This window comes from Vombatus ursinus, unplaced genomic scaffold, assembly GCF_900497805.2.
Source record: "Vombatus ursinus unplaced genomic scaffold, bare-nosed wombat genome assembly UNPS02014830.1, whole genome shotgun sequence".
NCBI classification, from domain to species: Eukaryota; Metazoa; Chordata; class Mammalia; order Diprotodontia; family Vombatidae; genus Vombatus; species Vombatus ursinus.
This window is the reverse complement of record NW_020954608.1, coordinates 30,766,148-30,780,920: the sequence shown is the minus strand read 5'-3', so window position 1 is coordinate 30,780,920 and position 14,773 is coordinate 30,766,148. Positions and strand designations below refer to the sequence as shown.

At 38.8% G+C, this 14,773-nt stretch overlaps 1 protein-coding gene across 3 annotated transcripts in view; it reads right to left on the bottom strand.

The window, feature by feature from the left end:
• The window catches only part of USP6NL (USP6 N-terminal like), a 199,725-nt gene extending 186,006 nt beyond the window's left edge, over positions 1-13,719 (bottom strand). The window contains exon 1 of one of the 3 annotated variants that reach the window (XM_027838800.1): positions 13,638-13,719. The gene's annotated coding sequence lies outside the window, so the exon portion shown is untranslated. Of the gene's footprint in view, positions 1-13,405; positions 13,550-13,637 lie in introns of those variants that run through there. The other 2 variants (XM_027838799.1, XM_027838801.1) reach the window with 2 other exon arrangements.
• Between the last annotated feature and the right edge of the window lie 1,054 nt (positions 13,720-14,773).

Sequence of the window (14,773 nt, the reverse complement as noted above, 5' to 3'; positions counted from 1 at the left end):
TAGTTACTAACATGGAAGTCATGTCACTATATATGTGGTCAGATCATCTAATAGAACAAGGACTAAAAAATATGAAAATAGAAGACTGAAGAGTAGTAGACAATATAAACAACTGTCAGACAATAAGCCTTTATTAAGCACCTACTATGCGTCAGGCACTGTGCTAAGACAGAGATACAAAGAAAAAAGATTGTTCCCCTGCCCTTAAAGAGCTCACAATGCAATGGAAGAGATAACATTCAATAAACCATGTATGCCAAGTTATATATAGGATAAACTGGGAATAGCCTCAGAGGGAAGGCACGGAAGATTAAGGAGGACTGGATAAGGTTTCTTGCAGAAGGTAAGACTTCAGCTGAGACTTGAAAAAAGCCATGCAAGTGAAGAGAGAAAGCATTCCAGGGATGGAGGACAGCCAGTGAAAATGCCCAGAGCTGAGAGTTGGACTTACTTGCTCAAGGACCAATAAGGAGGCCAGAGTCACTGAATCAAAGAGCATGTGGTACAATGTAAGGTATAAGAACACTGGAAAGGTAGGGGGAAAAAGTGTGGAGCCCTGGGTTATGAAAGGTTTTGTACACCAGAGGATTTTATATTTAATCCTAGAGGTGATGTGGATCCTCCAGAATTCCTTGAGGAATAGTGGTGACATGGTCAGACTTGTGCTTTAGGAAAATCACTTTGGCAATCACTTCAAATAGAGAATATACTGGAATGAGGAGTTATTTATGGCAGGCAAACCAAACTATTACAATAATCCAAACATAGTGATAAATCCCTGCACTAGAGTGGTAGCAGTATCAGAGGAGAGCAAAAGATGTTGCAAAGGTGAAATCAACAACCCTTGGCAACAGTCATAATACCTCCAAAAGGTCAAAGTCAAAAAGAAAATAGGTACACTTGGGGGATGACACAGTGTGAAGTCTAGGATGTAACCTAGGTTGCAAGCCTGAGAGACTATAAGGATGGTGATGCCTTCAATAGTAATAAGGTCAAAAAGTCCTCCTATATAGAAAAGTAGGAAAGATGAAAAAAGGAAAAGATATGTAATTATCACCATTTCCTTCAATAGTGTAATAATGTAAAAGTTATCCCAACGAAGAGGCCCAAAGAGTCCAAAAACTATCAACAAGCAAATATTTGATCTTCACAAGGGTAAAGAGATGGGAGCCAAGGGCAACACAATTTTAGAATAAAAGTTCATTTGCAAAACACTTTGTGGAGTATGAAAGTAAAAAAATTTACGAGTGGTATTGTGGTACAAAAGAGCAAAAAGCAATGGAAGATAATATAAATCTAACCAAAGGCTCAAATGATTTACATGATTTCAAGTGCATTCATAAATGAAAATAGAGGAAATATAATAAATGAATGTAAAATAAAATGTTTGTCAATATTTCACAGAAATCTATTTTCATACATCCATGACATAGGAATTACCACAGCCATAGACGATAGCTCCAACACAAGGGGGGCAGGGAGAGGGAGGAAAGGAAGGGTAAAGAGAAAATGATTTGGAGATTATATTGCAGGGTTAAAGACAATGACACTTTAACACCATCTCCAAGTATTGAGTTGACTCTTCTCATTTCTTTCTAGTTGCTTCTCTGGCTAATCTTTGAGCTTCAACACTGCCTTCAACTTTTAACCGAGCAGATACATACTTCCACTCAACATACTTGTCTCAAGTCATATTCTCTGTGGACAACATCTTTAATCCAGCCTCAGACACATAACACTTACTAGCTGTGTGACTTGGGGCAAGTCACTTAACCCCAATTGCCTCACCAAGAAAAGAAAAAAAAGGACAACAGACAACATCTTTATTTTTGTCTACTGGGTAATGGCTATTGATCTTATATATCTTTATTAATTGTTTATACATCTTCGATACCAAATCTTTATTAGAGAAATTTGACACAAAGACTTTTTTTCCCATTCAATCACTTCCCTTATTATAATAGGTACAGTAATTTTGTTGTGCAGAAGCTTTTAAGTTTCATAGAATCAAAGCTATCTATTTGATATTTTGTAACTGCCTCTATCTCCTGTTTGGTTATTGTATCTTCTACACATAGCTGCAAGAGGTATAGGATCTCTACTTTTTTTTATAGGGTGATCATTAAGGCCATGTATCCATTCAGCATGCATCATTGAATGTGCTGTAAAGTGTTGGTCTAATCCTAATTTCTATCAGATTATTTTCAAGTTTTTATCAAATAAGGAGTTTTTTCTCTAGGTAATTTGTGTTTCCCACTTAAATACTGGGCTACTGAATTCCACTGGGCTACTAAATTCCATTGTTTCTCATTCTCCCTTGTCTAGCCTATTCCATTGATCTCTTTTTTTAAACCAATACGAGATATTTTCAATGATGCTAATGACTGCTGCTTTATAACATAGTTTGAGTTCTGGAAATGCCATTTCTCTTTTATTCCTACTTGTTTGCACCATTTCCCTTGATACATTAGCTTTTTGTTGTTGTTGTTTTATCAAGTTCTACAAAGTATCTCCTTGGTAACCTGATATAACATTAAAAATACAATTTAAGTTTGGAAATACCATCATTTTTATTATATTGGAAGAGCTCAGCAATAAGCACATTTGCCACTTTATTGATTTGAGTTTCTGCTCTCTTCATTTTAATCAAATTAGCTAAAAGTTTGTTAACTTTATTAGTCTTTTCAAAGAAACAGCTTTTAATTTTATCATTTATACAGTTTTTTTTATTTCTTATCAATTTTTCCTCTAATTTTTATGTCTCTTCTTTTGTGCTTACTATAGGTTTATTCATTGGCTTTCTAATTTTTATAAATGCATATTCGGTTAACTCTCATTTTTTATTTTGTTAATGTGTTTGTAGTGATATGATTCTCCCTCACCCCAAGACCTGCTTTAGCTACATTTCAGAAATTTTGGTAATTTTGTTTCATTATTTGCCCCCCCCATAATTATTGTTTCTATAGTTCATTCTTTGATTCACTCACTATTTAAGATTTCCTTGTTAAATTTCCATTTAGGTCTGTGCTTTTTGTTTGTGGACCCTGAACCAAAGATTATTTTATTGCATTATGCATTATTATAAGGGATATATTAACAATTTCTACCTTTTTTACATTTTTTGCAATATCTCTATGCCCTTTCATATATGTGTGTGTGTGTGTATATATATATATATACATACACATATACATACATACATATATATGGTCATATACATTTGGTCAATTTTTGTAATAGCTGCATATGGTGCTTAGAAATACTTATATTCTTTTGCTGTCACATTTAGAAGACGCCATAAGTCTTTCAACTCTAGTTTCTCCAGCAATTTATTCACTTTCATATTTTTCCCTTTAGTTTATCTTTCTGTTAAGAGTTATCCAAAACAGAGAGGGATATGGAAATGCCTCCTGTCACAATTGTGTTACTGCCTATGTCTTTTTGTAACTCAAGATGTTTCCTTTATGAATCTGGATGCTAAGGCATTTGGAGTGTATAAATTTATTCCTGGTTTTGGTTTGTTGTCTATGGTTCTTTATAATATAATATAGTTTCCTTCTTTATCAATTTTCATTTTTTAAATGTCTGTTTTTGCTTTGTCAACATGACAGCAACTCCTGCTTTTTGTGGATTCATTTGGCACATCTTAAATTTTTTTTTCCATTTCCTCAGTTTTATTTTGTGTATATCTTTGTTTTTCAAATGTGTAATTAGTAAGCAACAGATTATAGGGTTTTGTTTTCTTATCCAATCAGAGTTTAGCATAGTGCCTGACATAAAGTTGGCAATGTCTATTGACTGATTGATTCTCTTGGATTATTTACTCCATTCACTTTAAAGTTTTTTTTTTACATTTAAGATTATAAGAGTTAAAGTTTTCCTCAATTTGTCTCTAATATTGGTTGGCTTTTTTCAGGTTATGATTGGTTTCCCTCTTCTGCTGTATACACTACTATGTTCAGTTACTTTAGCTTATTCTTTTTTAAGATAGCCCTATTCCCAACGGCTTTCTCCCACCTCAAGCCTGATTTCCTCTTCTTATTAGTTACCCTTTCCCTTGGGGGTTTTAGTTACTTTTTATTTCCTACTTTTATTTGGTTTTTTAATTATTCCCATCATTTTTCCTCCCAATCAAGTAAATTCCCCCTTCTTCTCCTACCCTTTAACTAGTCCTGTTCATTAGTTTTTCTTTCTAATTTCATTTTTTGCTTGCCAAGGATTCCCCTTCACTATGCCTCACTCCCAGAACAAAGCCAAATACTACAGCTGTTAGAAAAGACCCTGCCTCACTTCCAACACACATTTAGGTAGTCTACCAATGAACTAAAACCTTCTCCGGTTAACTTCTTTTCTCCATTTGCCTCAAAATCTCCTCCCTAGGTCCATGTCTTTGCACCCTCCCAGGTGCCAGGTACCCTTCAGGATATCCAATTCTCTACCTTCCAAGGTAGGACAAGGGGTCTTTTCAAGCACCAAATCCTCCAGACCGCACCTAATACAACATTCACAGAACATCTCTCTTCAGTCAAGGGAGCCTTCAATAACAGAATTCCAGTCATTACTAAAGCAAGGCCTCGCTTCTTTTCTTCTTTTTCAATCCTTTTCTTTACCTCCTCACCCACTTCCCTGAAGGTTCTTCTCTTACTGAGACCACCAGGGTCACCTCTGGAGCTTCCTCTTTGCCAAAAGCAAAGCAGTTAATAACTTCTTGACTTGCATTGGTGATAATTTCATCACTCAAAAGATGAAGAAACAAACAAAGGAAAATTCTATCCTGAATATGATCTCATTAACAAGACTGGTTGCTGTGGTGAAAATGATGGAAACTCTAGGGAGGGAACTGATCACTTCCTCCTAGAGTGTGCAAAATATAGGAGAAGAAATCTGAGCAGTCTGACATGTACCTTAGATTTCAAAGAGTTCAGAGAAAGGACAGGTAGAAGGTCATGGAGTAAGACACTTCAAGGTAAGTCAACCTAGAAGGGATGACAGATTCTCAAGAATGAAATTCTGATGACACAAAAGGTGACAATTCCAATAAGGGGAAAAAATGGGATTTATCTGAAAAGACCAATGTAGATACACAGAAGACTCAGACTTTCAAAAGAATTTAGATTTAGATTTTTAAGAAATCAGCTTAAATTTTTAAAAGATGAGGAAAAGATGGAAACAAGGCTAGTTAAGGTCAGATGAACATTAGAGTGAGGCCTGGTCCCATAAAAAACAGCATGAGGAATGCTAAAACTCAAAATGAGCTGAGGTTAATGAAGGAAGGTAGAGAAACACACAATAACAACAAATATTCTTGGAGTATCCCAGAGATCTATTCTTGACCTTGCACTGTTCAACATTTTTATCAATGACTTGGACAATGACATAGATGAAGTGCTTGCTCCAATCAAGAGCCCAAGACCTTAGAGTGGGAATAGAACCAAGTCAGGATCCAATGCAGGACCTAAGATGTAATAAGGTAGTACGGCCAACCTCTTTAGGAGCAGAGCATACTGCTTCCTTTTATAACAAATGAAGAGGAAATAAAGTAAACTATTAAAAATGCTTTTGCCCAATTATATGCGAACAAAACTGATAACTTCAATAAAATTTATGAACATTTACAAAGATACAAAAATACCTACAAAACAGAACAAGAAATATCAGAAAAAGAAACTGAAGCAATAAAGGAACCCCCAAAGGGAAAAAAAAAACAGAACCAGATGGACTTGCAAGCAAATTCTATAAAACATAACTAATTCCAACATTAAATAGCCTTGGGGAAGAAGAAGAAAAGAAGAGATTCTACCAAGTTCTACCTATAATATAAATGTGGTCTTGATACCAAAACCAGGGAGTAGAAAAATAAAACAATAGATCAATGTCAAATGATTCTCAACACAAAAATATTGCATAAATACTACTAAAGAGACTATAACAAAACATTAAAAATATTACATACTATGACCAGGATGGATTTATACCAGGAATGCAGTATTTATTCAATATTAGTAAAGCTATCAGGCAGCTAGGTGGCCCAGTGGATAAAGCACTAGGCTTGGAATCAGGAAGACTCAATTTCATGAATTCAAATCTGGCCTCAGACATTTACTAGCTGTGTGACCCTAGGCAAGTCACTTAACCCTGTTTGCCTTAGTTTCCTCAGCTGTAAAATGAGCTGGAGAAGGAAATGGCAAACCACTCCGGTATCTTTGCCAAGAAAAACCCCAAAATGGAGTCACAATGAATCAGATACGACTGAATAACAAAAGTAAAGCTATCAATATAGGCCACAGCAATAACAAAATTAGCAAAAATAGCAAGATTCTATCAACACATTCAGGAAAAAAAGTTGACAATATAACACATATTTGTTAAAAAAAATAAGAATAAACTGACTTTCCTCAATAAATAGTCTATCTAAAACCAAGAGCCAGTATTATATGTAATGGGGTGAAGCTAGATGTCTTTTCCAATAAGAGCAAAGATAAAGCAAAGATGTCCATTATCATCACCATTATTTGACATAGTGGTAGAAATGCTAGTATAGCAGTAAGAAAAAGTAATCAAAGGAATAAACATAGGCAGAGGAAATAAAACTATTGCTTTTTGCAGAGGCCATGACAGCTTATTTAAAGAACCCAAGAAATTGAACTATAAATTAATATCAACAGTAATAACTACAGCTAAGTAGCAGGATAGAAAATGAACCCACATAAAATCATCAGTCGTCATGAATATTAGCAACAAAACTTGGCAGGAAGAGGTAGAAAGAGAAATTCAATTCAAAATAACTACAGAATAGATTAAACATCTGAAATTTTGCCTATTGAGACAAACATAAATTATATGAATACAATCAGAAAACACTCTTTACAGAAGTAAAGGCAGACCTAAATAAGTAGAAAGAAATTAACTGCCCATTGTTGGACCACGCTATAAAAGAAAGTGATAATATTACCTAAATTTATTTATTCAATGCCCTACTAGTCAAATGACCAAAGGGTAATTTTATACAACTAGCAAAAAATAATAACATGACCTAAAGGATCAAAAAGATAAATAATCTAAAAAAAATTAGTTTTAAAAGTGGGAAGGAATAGGGATGTCTATTAGTGCTAGATCTCAAATTACACTAAGAAAGTGTGTGTGTGTGTGTGTGTGTGTGTGTGTGTGCGCCAAATATAAGAAACAAAACTGTAAGTCTATGTACTTACATACTAGTAAAAGAAAAATGGAAAAGTTGATCAGTGGAAGAAATTAGATATACAAAATGTAGAAATAAATGAACATTGATATGGTGTTCAATAAACCCAAAGACTCCAATTACTGGGGAAAAGGATTTACTTTGCTAAAATTGCTGGGAAAACTGGAAAGCAGTTTGATAGAAATTAGGCTTTGGACAACATCCTACATCATACTACAATAAGCCCCAAATAAACATTCGAACTGGATATAAAAGATCACATCATACACAAATTAGATGAGCAGGAAAGGAGATAAGGTTCACAACTATGAATAGGGGGCACAAGGATAATTGGTAAGAAAAGATACCTATACCAAAAAAAAAATCTGTCAACTATATTTATTTAATAAAAGTCTGCTATCCAAGATATAAAAGAAACTGACTTCTGGGCAAGATGGTTGCCAGGACTAAGGAAAACTATCCTGCTCCCACATACTTACTCCAACAAAAACTTGAAATTCACAGCAGACTAAATAATGACCAAGAAATCCAATGAGAAACTACAGTAAGTGATGTCTACACTAGAGCTTCACAAAAAGGCCAAACCTCACAGGCAATAGGAAAGGTGGCCACCAAAGCCAGAATCTGCATGGGCAAACAAGCCCAGTTACAATCATGGATGAGCCAAAGACACTTGTAGCCTGCAAGTCTCTGTGTTTGGGAAGGAACAAGAATAGAGTGCCCACTGAGAAAGACACAGAAAAATCAAAAAGCCCAAGAGTGAGAACCTTAGAAACCCAAGAGATCAAAAGTAACAAGGGCTTTATGGCAATATGTCATGGTGGGTATCAAGGGGCTCTAAGGTCTTTAGCACTGAGATGCCATAGAGGGCCCTGAAGCCCTAGCACCTTGAACTTCAAAGATCCCAGAAGGCAGAGGTCATTTGAGGCACCCAGGGGACCCAGAAAAGGACCATAAAGGGATGACTACCCTACCCAAAAGTGTAGCAGGGGTTGAAGCCTGGCCCTGGCACAAAGCCCCAATTCATGAACTATAGAAATCAAAGAAAATGGGAGAAAACCAGTATAAAAAACTATTGTAGTTCTAGAGACCCTTCAAAAAGCAGAGAGTAAGTCTGTAACCAATGCAAGCAGAAATTCAAAGAAAAAAATGGATTTTCCACAAGGACTACATGAATACCTAAAAGAAATAAAGCAAAATATTTAAAATGAAATAAATTCTATGGAGGGAAAAAAAATCAGAATAGCTAAGAAGAAAAAGTGGTAAAACATCAATCAAGTAACAGACTTCCCACAAACCACAACAGACCAAAAAGAAATCAATGACTCCATAAGACAACCAAAAAAAAAATCAGAACAAAATCAAAAGAAAAAAAAATAAAAGAAAATATAAGATATCTGATACCAAAAACAACCAGCCTGGAAACACAGGTAAAGAGGAGAGCACTTAAGAATCACTATAATCAACAATGCTGGATGAGTTTAAAACTCTGATCAATTGAAAAATAAATCACAAGTTCATAAAACTAAAGACAAAATGCACTACCCAACTTTGGCAAGAGAGGTAATACCCTTAAAATGCAGATTGAGACAATTTTTGGACATGGCCAGTGTGGAGATCTGTTTTGTTGCAGTGTTAATATTCATTATGAGAATTTTTTGCTTATTTTTACTAAATGAATGAAATAAGTGCTTACTATGTGCAAAGCACTAGGATACAAATAGAAAAGATAGTCCCTGCTCTTGTCAAAGAACTCACATTATAATGGGGGAGACAACATATAAGGAAGGTTTCAGCTGCAAGTCAGATGGAAAAGTCTCGGATCCCTGAATGCAGTGGCAAAGCATATGTTTCTGTGTCTTCAATGTCATTTTCATGGATAAAATGATATCAGTTTTTGATAAACTTAGTTGACAGTGCCAAAAAATTTGGTGACAGTAACTTTCTTTTCTATGTCTTCAGTACCTGTGGCTGTAACATCTGCAGAAGCAGTTACCAGGCTGCATCTCCATGGGACTTGTTTCCCAGGATGATGGTTGAAGGCCCTGGGCTAGAAAAATTGCTATTCCAAAAACTCTTGGGTAAAGGGTTCCGGCTCTCTCCACTGGGGTCTGAGGTGAGACGTTGGTCAAAGTGGTGGTGGTGGTTCGACTTGTCTGGCACATGCTACCTCCCGTCTCTCCTTCAGGGTGCCTTGCTGCTTTAGCTAAGCTGGCTTGCCTGTTCTTTGTGTGGCAGTTGGTAAGAATATCTGGCCCCTTCTCCATAGGAGTTGGTTCCCCAGATGACAACTGTAAGGGCTGAGCCAGAAGCAGGATTGGCCATCTGGAAGGTACTGCCCAGGGCTCCTATGCCCATCTGTCTGTTGGTGGAAGGTGGTCAAGAGTTGTTGCTGGTGGTGATGAAAAAGGCAGGCCCCTTTCTCCACAATGTTTTCTCCCCTCAATGATGGTTGTCAGGACTGCAAGACTAACAGGATTGAAGCAGGTCTGGTAGTTTATGGGATCCTGTAATTTCCAAGGTTTTTAGGCTCAGTCAAGGTCCTGGGATGTCTCCATCAGGGTCTGAGGGAAAATGGTGGCAGTGGTGGTCTGGGCACATGATGCCTCCTGTCTCTCACTCAGGGTGCCTTTCTGTTTTAGAAAGCCTGGCTAGACTTTCCTGTTATTGTTTAACTGGTTGGGGCAGTGGGAGGAAAAATGATGCTTGAAAAAAAAAATAAATGGATGAATCATTGGACTCTGTGAAAAACCATGATTTAAAAAAAAAAAGCCTAAACACTCAAACCTATACTTCAAGAAATCATAAATGAAACTGCCCAGATCTATTATAATGTAAAGATAGAATCCATCAATCACCTTCTGAAAGAAACTTCAAAAGGAAAATTCTCAGGAATGCCATAGCCAAAATCCATAGCTACCTCAAAGATACTGCAAACATACTGATACTGAGAAAGAAATAGATTATGTATCAAACCAGGATCACAAAAGACCTGACAGCTGCTACTAAAAACAAGAGAAGATCTTGAAATACAATATAGGCAAAAGCTACAGGCTTACAACCAAAGATAATTTACCCTAAAAAGCTAAATATAATCCTATAGTGGAAAAATGGACTTTTAAGTATTTCTGATGTCTGGGAAGGGAAACAAGAAGGGGGAAGAGAAGAGGAAGGAAAAGCAGCACCTTTTAAAAATGATGGTGGATAGAGCTCCAGTCTTGGAGTCAGGAGGACCTGAGTTCAAATCAGGCCTCAGACACATAACACTTAATAGCTGTGACTCTGGGCAAGTCACTTAACCCCAATTGCCTCGACAAAAATAAATAAAAATAATAAAATAAAAAATTAGAATAGAACGAAAATCATAAAGAAGCACTGACAAACAGGACAGCTTTGAAAGCTATAGCCTGAACTTATATCAGTATCATATCAGTAAAAAAGAAAAGCAGGGTATACATAATAGAAATCTGCAGGTACAGTCCTCTTTTTCTATGAAAATAGAAATGCTTATTCACATGGTGTTAAATTCAGAAAAAAATATTTTAAAAACAAGATACATGTTCTTTTGCTTCAATCAATACTTATACGTGACAATAGTGAACTCACAGGATTTTGACATAACCTTTCACTTTTAATCATGAAACTACACTTAATATCACATTGACTATTAAGTGTAACTTTGACAAACAGGCCATTTTTCCAACTCTAGCCTTAATTATAATACATAGCTTTTCAGATTTTCAATGAGCTTTAGGTAAGGCAAATTCTCAGACCACTGACGTATGTTATTTCCATCACTTGGATAAATGTCTTAACCTTTTGTGATGAGTCATGGTACAAGGTATTACAGTAGTTCATCTCCAATCGAGAATTTTAGAATTCCAGAATGATTCTGCTTTTCAACATACATCAATAAAAATTCCCTTAGAGAAGACAAGACTACCCGGTCCACTGGAAGAAAAAAAAAGTCCAAAACATTTGGGGAGCTTGATGTTTTACAGTCTGAGGATGCTCAGATCATCCAGGGTCATCTGGACTTCTTCTAAACTTTGGATATATTAAATTAAAAGGTGAGTTTTATCAGTATATGTTATATTTTTTCTCATCTTCACTACTCTTGAGTTTTGTAATGTTTTGCTGATGACAAATTTTTTTCCTTCATAGCAACAATTAGCAGGTGCTCTTTTAATGGTATTCTTACTGCTCTGCCAAACTTAAGATGCCTATATCACACTGTGGAGAAATCAGTAAGAATCCCTCCAAGTGCTAGATCCCTCTGAAGTTCTTTGCTTACTGTCTGGATGTTAATTGTGCTTTCTTTCAGCAAGAATTTTTCAGCTCTTGGAGTTTTTTGTTTTCATCCATACTTCTTTGGACTTTGGTGAGATTGATCCTTCAAATACATTACTTCTTCATACCAATAGCAAGCTACATCTAACAGTTACTGAAGAGTGCTCCTTAGAAACTACAATTTTTGTGCATTTCTACTAGAAATATCCAGTCAGAAAATGAACAGAATTAAAAACACAACAAAAAGAACAATGAAACAGGTATGCATGGCAGGAAATTCAGGAGTCAACTGATAGAGAACTAACTAAAGATGGAGAATAAAGCCCAGACTAGTTTCATCTTGTCAAGGTCAGACTTTTTGAGTCAACTTAATGTCAGCAAAAGTACACACATACATTCATTTCTGTCACAAAATGAAACCATAGCAAATGTTGCTTGTCCTAAATAATTTTCATACCAATCTATACACACATAAAAAGTTGAAATTTATATTTCACTTTATGTACATTATCTTATTTGAGTCTCAAAACAAACCCCTGAAGTAGAAGTGACAGGTATTATCTTACCCATTTTAAAGGAAGATGAGGCCCAAATAGGTTAAGTGATTTAGGTCATGGAGTTAAAAAGTGTTACAGCTGAGATCTGAATCCAGTTCCTCCTGACTCCAGTACATTACTCTATCCCCTATTCACCAAGTTTCTCTGGACTAAGGGATACTCTTTTAAAATATGAAACTTATCTATACTTAAAAATCTAAGAATTGGGAACTTCAACATATTTTCATTTATAAGGAAATACTGTTCAATTCCATGATTCACCTACTATGTGCAAATAAGCATAGCTTATTTCTCAGATAACCAAAAGCCTGAGATGAACTATATAAAGCTACAGTGCCATATCTTATCAAAATCATTTCCTTACATTTATAACATGAAACACCTGCAACATCATTATTCAACTTACAATTCACAAATCCAACAGTAACTGATCATAGTTTCCCCAGGGCATTAAAAAAAAAGTTCTTGTTTCTTAACAGTATTTATTTTTCATTTATGTCGCATTAATTTCAATGATTCGGTAAAGCCCCAATTCAACAATCCTTCCCAACGTGGAAAGAGTGAGTCAACATTTACTATCTAACAAGTTTATGCAAATTTTTTTAAAAGATGAATTATAAAGAGAAAAAATGGTGGGAGTTTACATTTAAACGGAACGGCATTCATTAAGAGGTTACAATGTGCCAAGCACTACGTAAATATACAAATACCAATTGTTTGATTCAAAACTTGTAACATTTCGAAAGCTTGGAAGAGTGAATTGACAGTTTTCACGGAAGAGAAACTTTGTAAAATTTCAGCCTAGAGTTCCAGCTGTTACCTCCAAAGAATTTTTATAAACTTTGTAGGGCAAACCGGTCTCCCCGGCTCTCGAAGAAAAAAAAAATCTTTTATTATTTTCTCCCTGGCACAAAACTAAATTCCCAGGAACTTAAGGCGATCGTTTGACGGACAGAAAAGTTCCTCTCACTTCTGCCCAGCAGACGCCACAGAAACTGACGAGGGAAGCGAGTCTCCAGGGGGCCAAAGAGAAACTTGGAAAGGAATAAAGAAAGGGAGGCACAGGCGGGGACACCGCCTCTGTGGAGGGTGGAAGTGGGGGGTGGGCTCACAGCCCGTCCAGGGTCACCCTAAGCCACCTCCTCCATCCGCACCTCCTCCCTCTCACCTGCGCCCCCTCCCCGCCCCGCTCCACGCGCTCCTCGAAAGCTTCCCCCCGCCCCCACCGAGCTTCCCACCCGCCAATCACACCCCCTCCGAACCCACCAACGGAGACTCGCGGAGGGGACAAAGGACACCCCCCCCTACCTCGCCCCCCGCCCTCCTAGTCACATTCACACGCGCACACGCTCACACTCACACGCAGGCGTACGCGTTTCGTGGAACTCCGGTCCCCGGACCCTGCCCCGGAGATGGAACGTCCCAACCCTGGGCACGGTCGACAATCTCATCCTTCGGCTCCCCGGGACGGGGAATGGCGGCGTCCGGCTCTCGGGGGGCCGCTCGCTCCAAAGTCCCCATCCAAAGGCGGGGCTGGGGGAGGGGGAGCCCGGGCAGGTCTGGGTGGGAGGGGAAGCGGCCAACCAAGTTACCTCGGGACGGTCCCGTCTGCGGCGGAGGCAGGCGGCGAGGTCCCCAGGCCGCGGGCGGCAGCGAGGGCTACTGCAGTCTCCTCCGCCCCATTGTTCCCCTTCCCAGTGGATCCCCGGCGGAGCGGCTGTGGCAGGGAGCGAGCCCGGGAACCAGGAAGTTCCCCGGAGCGACACCTCCTGCGGCCGCTATGGAAACGGCGCCTCCCCGCCCCCCCCAGACTCCCTCCTCCCGGCCCCCGGGCCCGGCCCCGCCCCGCCCCGCCCCCCATCCCGGTGGCCCCGCCCCCTCTCCTGGCCCCGCCCTGCCCCGCCGGCCGCTACTAACCGCCGTTGTCGGCGCCGCGGCCGCAGCCGTCGCCATTTTGACGCTGTCCACAGCATCCCCACTCCCTTCCTTCCCTCCCCCCCGAAGTGCTCTCGCTCTCGAATTCTTACCCCTCCCTGTGGCCTCGCTTTCGCCTGTGCTGCAGGTGATGCGCAGCCCCTGGAGCCAAACCTTGCTCCCCTGCTGCACCGCAGTGCGCTGCGCGCGTGCTGAAGCGCCGCTGGGGCTCGGCCGGTGTTAGTGGGGAGGAAGAGATTGACCCAGGCTGGTCTGCGCTCTTGGGACGTGGGAAATGGGAAAGGGCCCCCGGCGGAGTGGGGCCAGCGGGCCCATTTTAGTTGAAATGAGGGCTCTCTGCTTGGCCTAATCGGCTAACAAGCATTTATTATGCGCCTAATATGTACTGAGCACCGTGCTAGGCACCCGGGATAACCAAGAAAGGCAAAAACCGGCCGCTGTCCTCAAGGAGCTCCCAGTCCAAAGGACAAGACTACGTAGACACAACAATGCATATATACCCGATTTTCCGAGGGAAGGCACTAAGATTAAGGAAGATGGAAAAGCTTTTTTTGCAGAAAGTGCGATTTTTAGTTGGAAATTGAAGGAAGCCAGGAGGAGGAGTAGAAAATTAGACCTCTCATTCCAGGCTTGGGAGGTCACTGGCTTTTAAATGCCTTGAAATATTTTGGGTCGCCTGGTAGAAAGGGAAGGCCTACTGCTTCTTCGAGCTTTATCTATAATAGCCATAAAGTTTCTTCAGTTCATTACTCTTATTCATGCCTTTATCAGGAAAGTAGTTTTGCTTTGAAAC